The sequence below is a fragment of the Thamnophis sirtalis genome, unplaced genomic scaffold, assembly GCF_051295495.1.
Source record: "Thamnophis sirtalis isolate CommonGarterSnake01/CBP01778 unplaced genomic scaffold, rThaSir2_p1.2 scaffold_3, whole genome shotgun sequence".
Taxonomy (NCBI): Eukaryota; Metazoa; Chordata; class Lepidosauria; order Squamata; family Natricidae; genus Thamnophis; species Thamnophis sirtalis.
Genome location: NW_028261383.1, coordinates 145,431,213 through 145,444,387, shown reverse-complemented (window position 1 = coordinate 145,444,387; position 13,175 = coordinate 145,431,213). Strand labels below are relative to the sequence as shown.

Below are 13,175 nucleotides of genomic sequence, written 5' to 3'. Positions count from 1 at the left end.
CAGTGATAGACAAGCAGACAGACCAGAAGAAGCAATGTGGAAGTGGCTGGGGATTGGTTCCTCTTGGTCATTTGACTTCTTGACTAGCTTCTGCCTAGAGTTGAAGAATTTACAGTTCCCATCACTCTTCGTTGTTGGTTGTATTGAGGTGATAAATGAAGAGCTAATGCCTATTTCTTGATGAATACATCACAGTTCCAAATACCAACTCTAAAATATAATAGGAAACAATACCAGGTTAGCTCAGGAGACCAGTTCACAGGCCCTTAAAACTGTAATAGGAGTTAAAAGATCACACACCACACATCTTAAAGCTGCCAAGGTTGCAATATGTTGGACTAGAGCAGTGATGGTGAACCTTTTTCTTATGGCTTGCCAAAATTGAGCCCGTGTGTGCTGTTGCGTGTGCGTGCCCAAACCAATTCAATCTTCCCCGCCCACCTGTGCATGTGCACAAAACCCCCACCCCCTTGTGCATGCGCACACAACCCCTCCCCAGGCTCCGAAGGCTTTCCTGAAACCTGGGGAGGCGAAAAGGGCCTCTCCTGGCCCTCTGGAAGGCTGAAAATCAGCTGGCTGGTGCACACATGCGCACTGGAGCTGATGGCTGACATTCCAGCAAAGAGCCAAGGTGGCGCAGTGGTTAAATGCAGCACTGCAGGCTACTGCTAGATCAGCAGGTCAGCGGTTCAAATCTCACCGGCTCAGGGTTGACTCAGCCTTCCATCCTTCCGAGGTGGGTAAAATGAGGACCCAGATTGTTGGGGGCAATATGCTGACTCTCTGTAAAACCGCTTAGAGAGGCCTGAAAGGCCTATGAAGCAGTATATAAGTCTACTGCTATTGCTATTGCTATTGCTATATGACTCCATGTACCACCTGTGGCACATGTTCCATAGGTTCACCATCACGGGACTAGAGCATCTCCAGTAAGGAAAGGAAATGCTTTTAGAAGGACAGCGGCTAACTTGAGTCTCACTATCTTGGAAGTATCATATGCCCAGTGCATATGCGATTTCTTGAAAATGAAGAAGTACAAGTGCACTTACAGATAAAACGTCTCATCCATGCCCTGTTTTTGCCACAGCTTTTTAAAGAAAATAATTATGCATGATCATTGGGCTTATATCTTGGGAAAATTAATATTTATTGATGACATGTTTAAGATGTGTTATGAGATTATGGTCACAAAGGTGTTGAAGTCAGGAGACTTTGTGCTGTTTTTATGGTTGTAACCTTGGCAATTTTCCAGATTGGCTTAAATTCCAGGAAAATTAGTAGTAAAATTGTACTTCCTCTGGTCCCTTTATAGATATGTAGCCTGGGATACAGTGCAAACATTGCCATCATAGCAATACTATTTGTTATAAGCCAGGTATTTAATTCTTTTGTTGAAAAGATTGAAAATGTGACTTTTGTCTGATTGTTTTTCCTTGTATATATATTCAGCAAAGGTTTAGAGCATCACTCAGCCCCATCCATTCATTCTCTCTCTAGTTTGCCCAGTTGCATTGCACTTGATTTGGTTAGTATCCCATTGGCCTCACACTATTTCCACTTCAATGCTTACATATTGATCAGTATTACTATTTATCAATCAGTGGTGATACTGAATTTACTAACTCTGTAGTGTGGTATCTCAAACCTCTTCCGCAGTTGCAATGCTTTGCTTATATTATAAATACACAGGTAAACCTTGACTTATGACCACCATTGCACCTGGAATTTTGGTCGTAAGTCATTGCAGTTATAAAATGAGGCATCACGTAAACAGACTTTCTTTTATGACCTTTTTCCCAACAGTCATAAAGTGAGCCACATAATTGTTAAGTGAATCATGCAATTGTTAAACAAATCTATTCTTCCAAATGACTTTTTTGCCAGTCACAAACTGCTCATTAATGAGAGTCGGTTGCCAAGTACCACAATCACGAGATTGCAGGGAGAACAACAGCAGTTGTCACAATTGCTGAAGGGTTATAAGTAGTTTTTAAAAAGTCCATCAGAACTTTGAATGATCATTACAGAACTGGCTGTAAGCCAAGGATTACCTATAAAAGACACACCCAACATCTTTCAAACTTCGTACTTCAGTGACAACTTTAATATTAGTTATTGATGTATGACACTTGATCATGTAACTTCAGCAGATAGTGCCTTGTATTTATTGATAGGTGTCTATAAAGGGCAAACAGAAACATCATAGACAATGTGCCAGAGAAAGGAAAAGGCATTTGGTTTTGACTATAACTGAATAAATTGTATTGCGCTTCTCCAATTTTTTCTCCCTATGTAACCTGCTCTGCTAATATTATTGCATGCGATCTCATGATACTCACAGAAAGTGGATGATGAGAAATACTGACTTGGATACGGCCATTTAAGCAGTGGTTTAACTAAGTAGTCCCCCATACCTGTCTGTCATTTCCTGCAGCATTCATCAGCGATTAGAAAAATATACATGTTTGCTTGCTGTCTTTGTTCCTAATGTATTGATGTATACAGGATTTGCCCAAACAAACCTGCCTTTTCACAACACAGTAATAGACTCCAACTAATGAGCAAACAACAACATATGTATTAGGTTGGCAACAGATCCATTGCTATTAATGTTGCTTTGATGCAGGTCTACAAGGAAAAAAGCAACTCTAATGCTGCAAAATTTCTCACCTTGGAGGCGTCATTCACACAATTGGTCTGCTGTCCGTATGAGTGTTGTTGAGTATTCCCAGGTACAGAAGCAATGAGAGAGTAGGTGATAATAGATCCTGTGAACCATTCTACACTTATAGCCTGGTAGGTTTAAGCAGATGAGCATTAAGGTAGCAAAGCAACGATTTTAGTTCAGTTTCACATTGTATTTGTGCAGGTGGTGTGCGTATCAAAAGAGGTACTATTTGACCAAATCCCAAGTGAAACCCTTGAGTGAAAGTTATTTATTAATGAGAAGATAGTCTAAGTCAGCCATTTCCAACCAAGTGACTGTCATTTATCCTGAGGTTAAAAATCCCATCATAGCCAGGCAGAATGACAAAGCATTTGTAGGATATCAAACTGATTAAAAGTTATCCAGAAATTTGGGATCCTGTAGACCAGGGGTGTCAAACTCGCGTTGTCATGGTGGTGTCACGTGACGTACTGTGACTTTTTCTCCCTTCGCTAAACTGGGCATGGCCAACACGTGACTCATCTGGCCCGTGGGCCACAAGTTTGACAGTCCTGCTGTAGACAAAATGTACATTGCCTGTAATACCAAGCAGTTTTGCCCCAGACATTTTTGATGATAGCCTTCTTGCATTCACAAATCCATTGTTTATATTGTGTTTCATTCTCCATTGTGTTACAGTGTAATTCTGATCTCTTCATATGTAGGAATTGCTCTGTTCTTTATTCTATTTTGTTTTGAAGTGAAGCTACTATTTATAGAGACTATGACTTAAATTGTAATGAAGTTGATTTGCATTATATCATATCTGCTGATAGCTGCTTATTGTAGAAGAGTTATCATCACCAGGCAAGATGCTCTTGGTTACAACATTGGACAGAGACTGTTGCTTTCCCAAGCATCATTCTGCCTCTCACCACTGTCAGTGATGAAGAAACATTTGAGTTCAGGTGATCAGGAAATGCCATCTCGTCAGGTTGCAGCAGAGTGAGATGGTTAGCGGTATCCTTGAGGGAAGGGAAGGAAATGGCATTGGTCAGAATGATGCAAGCAGCATTGTGGCATTGTGATGCCACTACTAGTCCTTTACCATATGCATTGCAATCTTGCACATACTGCCCCCGAAGGAGAATTTCATTGCAGCATCACACTGCTGAAGAAAACAAACACTTTGTAATGTTTAGAAGAATGCGGAAGTTGCCACAACAATGCCATTTCTGTTACTATGGTTATAAGCAAGTTTAGAAACTTCTCTGCTATTATTTGCATTAGCCATGCCACAGAATGCAAAGGGACAATAATTCTGTGGTATATGTGCATAGTGGATTATGAGGAGGAGTTGGGTTTTGTTGTTGTTGTGCCTTTGAGTCAGTGTTGAGTCCTGGATAGTCCCTGCAGTTTTCTTGTGTTAGAATTTTGAAAGTTATTTGCAATTGCCTCTTCCTAGGTCTGAGAGAGTGTTTTGAGTCCAAAGTGACCCAGCTGGTTTTGTGCCCAAAGCTAGACTAGAACTTGTGGTTTCTAAGTTACAAGTCTGGTTCCTGAATTACTACACCATACTTGTTTTCAAATAGTGGTATACATTACAGATAAAGTGCTTTAAAAAAGTCTAACATATGATGAAATGCTCTTTTTGCTAAGATAATAATAGCTTTTCTTTCCCATCACAGTGTAGAAATCATGTAGGGATTTGAGATTAACTGAAATATAATTGTTATTTTGAGTTATGTTTTATATTGTGGTCAGAGCTAAAACAATAAACAAAACTGTTAATGCTTTTTCATTGAAACTATAATTTGGGAAGTTGATGAGCATTTGACAGTAGAGACATAGTTCATTTTTTTTAATATGCTCATCACGTTTTCATTGACAGACATTTAACCAATTTCATTGTGTAGGGAATATGTTTTTGTTCATTGTTATCTTTGGTTACCATTGAGCAAAAGATTAATAGTCTCAGAAGATAAACTAATGAATATGGATGAAGGCCAATTTATAATGCTTACTCGCCCATAATTGCATGTCCAGGCCTGGGACCCTGGGTATGTTAAGGGCCATTTTCTGGCTGTATTTTCATCCATGGCAATAGTACTACTATATGACTATATATATATTTATTTTGCCTTGTTTAAATTATTTTTAATTTGTTTTCATATCTTATGTAGTTATCATTGACTTATAATTATTCTTTTAGTAACCATGCGAAGTCACAATGGCACTGAAAAAAGTGACATGACTATTTTTCACACTTAGGATTGTTGCAATATCTTTGTGGTCATGTGATCAAAAATTGGGTGCTTAGCAACTAGCATATATTTATGACAGTTGCATTGTCCTGGGGTCATGTGATCACCATTGTAACCTTCACAGCTGGCTTCTGACTAGCAAAGTTAGTGAAGGAAGCCAGATTCACTTAACAACCACATGATTCACTTAACAACTGCAGTTAGTTGCTTAACAACAGTGGCAAAAAAGGTCATAAAATGGGACACAGATCACTTAATTGTCTTGTTTAGCAAAGGAAATCTTGGGTTCCATTGAGGTCGTAAATCAAGGGCTATCTGTACGCTGCCCAGAGTCTGCCCTTGTTGAGATGTTGATTATTTCTAATCAAATAAATAAATAATAAATCCAATGCTCTTAACTGTGAAAAGTAACTTTTTTCAGTGCTGTTGTAGCTTTGAACTGTCACTAAATGAACTGTTGTAATTCGAGGACCTACCTCGAATCTGGTAGTTGTGTCCCTCCCTCCCTTCTTCTCAAGCCATCAAGTTATAATTTGTTATCTTATAGAATATTCAATAAACAGTTTAAAACACAAATAGAAATGAAAAATAAAATAAAAGTTAAATCTAATGACGGAAGAAGAGAGCGGAGACATTTCCTGAAGGAGTGTTTTCTGGAAGCAGTGCAGGGAGTAGCCCTTTCCCCCCATGCCCCAAAAATAGGTCTTGATGATGGAAGAATATTTTTATAAGAGCCTCTCCCTTCAGGCCTTAAGAATCAGACAGGTTTGCAGTGGCAGAAATTCCCTCAAAGAGCATTGTCAATACATTGCACTGATGCATTAAATTGTATCAGTAGGCAATTAACAGTCCTTGCCATTTTTCCAATATAGGCATCATATAGTCCCTGTAAATTATACCTTTACCTAGCATTATATATACAATAGACCTATTGTCGCTACATTTTACGCCAACTGCAGTATTTGGATGCTTGTCAAAGATACCCCTTTGAAGAAATTTATACCAAAAGCCAAAAAATGTTAGAACACTTAAACAGTGTGGCCTTCCTTCCTTCCTTCCCTTATTTTTAATACATATTTTAGATCAAAACCCAACATCAAACTTACATACAAAAGATTTTGCTTGAGCTGTCCAAAATAGCCAATCAATGCCATCATTCTTTCCTTTGCTGCTGATTATGGGGTGGTTGCCTTTTTAAAGTACTTGTTTATTTTTGCTTTGAGGATAAACAGTACAAGATTGCTTGTAGAAATACTGTACTAGCCAGTGTCTTCGGGAAAACAAAGATTTGCTGTCAGAACAAGGATTTATTATTGGAAAATTCATTTTACTCTTATTTAGTTCACTCCTAGAGCTGTTTGCTTCCATCCTAGTTCATGTAAACATATTGGAGGATCTGATTTTAGAAATGTAGAAAATGTTGAGTGTCAGCAGAAGATGGAAGATTTATTTATTTAACAATGCAGACAGGCTCTGATGATAAAATGCAATATGAGTCAGATGTCACCAAATTGTGTTACTAATTCTGTCACTCAGATAATTCTCTTTTGGCTTCTGATCCCAATTATCACTCAGTGTTCTGAGCCTACTACTGAGTATTTTCAATCCACATTGGTCTATTTGGGAGAGGTTTTTAAAAATCATTTTTATACATTTGCATCTGCTTTTCCCTCCAAACTTACTTCTAGCTTACAATCGGAGAGATGAAATGCACTGCTGAAGCAATTGAGTACAATCCTCTACTTTGTATGAGAAGTCAGATTAAGGTATTTGAAAAGGATGCTGCCATTTTGGCTAGATAACCTTGATACTCCCTCTTAAATAAGTACAAAAATAGAAGAAATGATAATATTAAACCTTAAATAGAAATTCAAATTACCTACCAAATTTGGATACCAACCATCATGCTATCAATGTTCCTTCAAAATCTTGGGTATGACTAAATCAAAGCTTGATTGTTTTCAAAGAAAAGCTTATATTCATATTTCCTTCTTATATAAATAACAGATTAACAGAGTTGGAAGAGACATTGGAAGTCTTGTACACCAATCCCCTGCTGAGACAGGAAACCCTATACCATTAACTAATATTTCACTTAACAACAGAAATGGTTGTCCAATTTCTTCTTAAAACCTTCCCATGTCGGAGCACTCACAATTTCTGGAGATAAGTCATTCCATACTAATATAAATAATCTATTTATATTGTATAAAATAATACTAAGTATCCCAACAATTTGGGGAACTCTGTCAGAATGTTTGCAGCTCTTACTCAAAAAATGAGAAAATGAAATTGTCACTTCATCTGAAATTATAAGCCTGATAAGACCTATGTTACATCACGATGTTTTGTTTTTTTAAAAAAAATAAAGGTTTGGAGCCCAGTTGAAGAAGGATGCAGACTTAATAAGAAAAATATGATAGAAGAAATCTGAATGAAAACCATGAAGTTTGAATAGAACCATGATGGCGAACCTATGGTATGTGTTCCAGAGGTGGCATGCAGAGCCCTCTCCTGGCACATGCGCCGTCACCCCAGGTAAGATCTTTGTGGCGTTTCTTACGTGAGCTTCTTTTCCCTGCAAACGACAAAACAGAAGCTCACGAAAGAAAAAGATCTTACCTCTTGCCATGTTGCCGGTGCTGGGATGCCCTGCCTCCAGCTGGCCAGTTGGTCTTCGGGTCTCTGCTGCACATGTCCATGCATGCGCGTATGCATGTCTGCACATGTGCATGTTTGTGCATGATTGCGCAAGTGGCATTGTGCACATGCATGCTCCTTTCAGTTTGGACATGCGCGTACACGCAGTTTGGGCACTCAGTGTCTAAAAGGTTCGCCATCCCTGGAATAGAAGAACCAAAGAAAGAGGAAACTGAGGCAAACAGCTAATAAGGATGAAGGGGCTTCAGAAAAATGTAATACTTTGGAAAGATCAACTAATATGAAACAGGTTAGCCGAGGAATTGCAAGGTCAAAGTGACGAGTTCACAACTGAGTCAGAAGAAAACCAGGCGGTAGGGAGAAACGGTAAAGAGCTGGCAACAAATTGAAGCAATAGCTCAAGTAAATTGGAGGAACAGAGATGACTGCATATTATTTCAGACCATAAGCAAAATAAGCACACAAAAAAAAAGACAAGTAAGGGTGATTTAGAGGGGTAGGGACAGTAAGCCATTAATTTTTGGGGGGTTGCAAGTAATACAGGCCTGATTGGTCAAAGCAAGAAATGTATCTTAGTGGGAATAATCTCGTGTTAGCCATAGAAGAATGTTCTGTGTTTGTTGTATTATTTGATACAATTTTCTATGGTAGTGGGAACAACATTTCAACAAGGTTTAATTATGAAAGAAAAAAAAAATGTGAATTTTAAGGCAGTGTTGTAGTTATTTATAAATGATATATTTTAAACATGCTAGGACAGGCGCTGAATGCAACATTTTTGGGAAACACTAAAGTGGGGTGCGGGTACAACAGGATTTGGGGTGGAGTTTGGTGGTAATCTTCATTTGAAAAGCCTATTTCAAGCCTTTCACTTCACCTTTTATCTGTTTTGTTTCTCAAGAGGGTAAGCAAATGTGCAGACATGTTTTCAGCATACTGGAGCGTATGCTCTTCTTTATGCTATTATATTTAGTATTAATACCAATACTAAAATCTTGGATGATCATTCTAGTATTCATCATTGAAGTACAGTTTTAAAAAGAGAACACTCTAGAGAGGAAGTTGTACGGTGCTCAACAGTTATTTCTGTATTTCTATTTCAGCATAAGTGCATTAGGAATTGAAGGCATATGGCATTTCCCTCTGAAGAAAAACATATCCAAATAATGAGTAAATTCTTCCTTCCTTCCTTCCTTCCTTCCTTCCTTCCTTCCTTCCTTCCTTCCTTCCTTCCTTCCTTCCTTCCTTCCTTCCTTCCTTCCCCTACTCAAGAAATACCTCCAAATCATGTTGCAGATTTGGTCTCTCTGAGATAAAATCCTTATATCTCAGATAGCAAACTCATTCTCTTGTCCTTAAATACCAGGCAGCTTGACTGGTGAGAGTTGCTTTGTGAACAAAATATTTTGGTGTCTATTCAATGAGCTCATAAAAGATTTTATAAACTTTCCCTTTCCTTAAAAAAAGTATTTCTTTGAATCAACATCAAGAAGGAATAGTACTGAGAGGACTCCCCGGGAGTCTAGATGGTTGACTTTTAATAGTTGTTCTCCACTCTTAGAAGTTGCTGATATTTTATTTTATCTCTAATGGAGGAATCTTTCAGAGTCTTCAACAAAATCCAGGCATAGGGAAGTTTAGCAAAATGGAATTGTTGCTTTTTATTCTAATATACAATACCAACCATTGCTGACAATCATGGTCTGTAATCTGAGTGGGCCAGAAATGTTGGTCCAATATATACATTACACACACACACACACACACACACACACACACACACACACACACACACAGACGTGTGTGTATGTGTGTGTGCATGTATGGGTATTGATATAAGTAATGTGTTTATGTTTATATATGTATATATCACACTAATATGCATATAGAGATTACATAAGTATATGCAATACATATATATGTCTGGATGCAATACATATATGTATATATGGGTGTGTGTATGTATTTGTGTGTGTATACATTTTATATTTAGGAAATATATATATATAGTAGATTTTCAGGGGTGTAGTTTTGCTGGTCTTGTTGTATTTGGATCTTTTCCCGTGTAAGATTGAGATTGTCTTGGCAACGTTTCAGTGAGGTCTCACTCACCATGTTCAGGCTGGGTTTTGGGCTTAAAGTGTGATCGGAGCTGCCGTCTTTCTATAAATCTTGTTGGAGGGGTATGGAGTGCTGGCTTTGTTTCAGTAAGTGGAATGATTGGTTGTGTGGTTGTATCATGATTGGTAGATGGTGCTGATTGGTGCTGGCTGTGTGTCTATTGTTGTTTCGTGTTGTAATGGCCTGAGTGGTGGGTGGGGCTCATTTGTTGACTAGGGCTGGTTTCCAGATGTTTGGTAGGCGGGAGGTATCGTCACGTTTATTCATGTTGTGGGGGTGTTTCTCTATTTCAATAGCTTCCATAATTATTCTCTTGTTGAAGTGTTCTGTTTTGGAGATTAACCTGGTTCCTTCAAAATTAATTTCATGTCCTGTAATATAGGTATTTGATAATCAACCACTCCATATTTTTCTCCATTAGTGTCCTCAGATGATCTGTTCTAGCTGCTAAAACTCATCAGACAAGTTTCTATTAAGCAATTAACTAGCTAAGCAGAAAGTGAAAGAGTGCTTCTCCCAGAGATGAATCTACTCTTATTTAAAAAAAGAGTCTAATTCCTTCCTTCCTTCCTTCCTTCCTTCCTTCCTTCCTTCCTTCCTTCCTTCCTTCCTTCCTTCCTTTCTTTCTTTCCAGTTTGTTAATAGCCCCACGGTCAAATTCCAAATATTTAATTTCCTTCAATGAAGGTTGAAGGAAATACAGAAAGCTGCTTAATAGAACAAAATAGATTGCCTACCCACTGAACAGATCTGTAAGAATTTCATATGAATAAAACAGAATATAGATATTGCAACTGATTCAATTACATAAGTTTGTTTATATCCTTTGCCATATGCCTCTTTCCTAAAATGGTGCAAAGGAATAATAAATCTGATTTTTTTCATCTCTGTAAAATCCAGACAATAATAACAGGTGGCACCATTTCACTGAACCTCTACCGGCACCCACTATTGAACATGTGGAATACCAATTTTCCTTCCAATATAGTTGAGATAGAGCATTGAAGCAAATAAATGTTTTGTCCTGTTCTGTTTTTGCTGTGTTTTATTTGAAAGACAAAAATAGAGTGGAAGATGCTATAGAGACCAAGATGAAGGATTTAAAGCAGTGGTTCCCAAGGTGGGGCCCACACCCCACAGGGAGGCAATTTGATTTTTAATGAGGGCAATTTGAACCTTGTCTAAACCAAGTCAATGGCCTTTTTGGCTCCCTCCGCATGAGTAGAGTTTACTTTTCGAGTAAAGTAAGAATTATGTCACAGGGGACATCAGGATTTTAGAGATGCTTAGGTGGGGCATGGCCAAAAAAAAGTTGGGAACCACTAATTTAAAATGAAATCTGTGATGATCCATGTTTCTTCCACTCAGAGGAAAGAAGGTGAATGACAGATACATTTAATTCAGGGGAAGATCTCAGAAACAAGGGGAAGGTTTTATTTAGCCTAAATATCATGTGTGGAGTTGGGAACTAGTAGGACTTTGGTTTCTCAGACAAATAATGAGATGGTTAAGCAAATTTGTAGTTCTAATGGGTTCTCTAATACAATATAGGTCATCCTCGACGTACAATACAATAGTTTGGTTAGGGAACATTCAAAGTTACAACGGCATTGAAAAGAGTGACTTTTGACTGTTTTTCACACTTACGACCATTGCAGTAACACCATGGTCCCATGAACAAAATTCAGATACTTGGCAACTGATTCGTATTTATGATGGTTGCAGTGTCCTGGGGTCATCTGATCCTTGTTTGCAACCTTCCGGCAGCAAAGTCAATGGGGAAATCAGATTCACTTAAGAATCATGTTACTAACTTAACAACTGCAGTGATTCACTTAACAACTGGGGCAAGAAAAGTTGTAAAATGGGGCAAAACTCAGTTAACAAATACTTCACGTAACAACAGAAATAGTGGGCTCAGTTAGTCCAGGACTACCTGTAGTAGCAATAAGGTTTTTTTAAAAAAATGGCTGCCCTCATGGAGATAGAGTAGAACAGCACCCCTCTTTAACAAAAGCACACAGGTGAAGTTGCTATTTGACAGGCCTCTAATCTCCCGGGCCCTCCCTTATTACCCCTTCTGTCAGTCTATTTTGGAGCAGGTGAGCACTCTTTTGACAAAAGACTGAGTGTAGACTCATCTTTGTTTATATTATAGAAAGGCTTATTGGACCTAGGTAGAATCCAGTGGCATTTTAGTTTTCTATTAATCTACCTGCCTCCATTTTTGTTCCCCTTTCTAAAAGTCAACTGGAGCAGAGACCCTGGTTGATACCAAGGTGGGAAGTATGGAGGGTCATGTATTATCTGCCCATAAACTGATTAACCTTACCTTGTTAAGAATGATGTGAAGAGCAGTTTGCCACTGAAAAGACTGAGTGAGAATCAGTACTTAGGGCATAATTGCATCTTGTGAGATCCTGAATCCCCATGAGAAGGGGAGATGGAAGGGCGTGGTTTGAGAATGCCCAGAAGCGAAGTAAGGAAGTCAAAAGAGATAAGATACCTATCACAGCCTAATATTTACCTGGCCTGACAGATACTGCCTTGGTCTCGCTGACATAGATCATAGGAGGGAATGAAGTAAGGCTCAGTCACATGCACTGATATTAGATACTCCAGGCGTGGATTTGGAATATTCTCATTCCTTTACGTGGCAGCACACAGTGAACTTTGACGTCTTCAAAACCACCACTGTCCACACCAGTTGCCTTGTTTTTCAAGGTCAGATGACAACTGCTACCCGTAGGTGGTTGTGAAGGTATGGGTGTAGGAATTATCGGGTAATCACACAAGATCTGCATCTACTTTGGAATAATTGCTCCATTATTCTTGGAATTAGCACATAGGGTACTTTCTCTGCACCTCCTAGTTTATTGTCTGACCTTGGCTGCAGAAAGGAACAAGCTGAGCATTTGTTTCTTGGCATATACACCAAGCCTAAGATAAAGGTAGTCTTTGACTTATAACCCCAATTGTGCCCCAAATTTCTGCTGTTAAGCAAGACGGTTGTAAAAAGTGAGCTTTATCCCATTTTACAACCTTTCTTGCCCTGTTACTAAGTGAACCTCACTTTGCTTGTCTGAAGGTTGCAAAAGGTGATCACATGACCTTGGGACACTGCAAAGCTTCATAAATATGAGCCAGTTGCCAAGAGACCGAATTTTCATTGCATTACTATGGGGATGCTTCAACAGTCATAAGTGTGAAGAACAGTCATAAGTTTCTTTTCCAGTGCTGTTGTACCTTTGAACGGACACTAAATGAATGGTTGTAAGTTGAGGACTACCTGTACAGAAGAATCCGCGGAAAGAAGGGAGAAACATCAGCTCCATGCGTTGTGTTCGGCTGTTCATTACTGCTATAAAGATCCGAAATGCTTAAAATTGCCAATCTGGTTGCCACAATCATTAGAACAAACGGGAAGTGTGCAGCTTTCTTATGCGCATATTTTAAAGCACAATGTCTCCTTTTAGATGTGG

The 13,175-nt window shown here is 38.6% G+C and overlaps 1 protein-coding gene across 3 annotated transcripts in view; it reads left to right on the top strand.

Moving 5' to 3' along the window:
* Positions 1-13,175, top strand: part of HLF (HLF transcription factor, PAR bZIP family member) — a 72,960-nt gene that overhangs the window by 24,291 nt on the left and 35,494 nt on the right. The gene's annotated exons all lie outside the window — the stretch shown is intronic.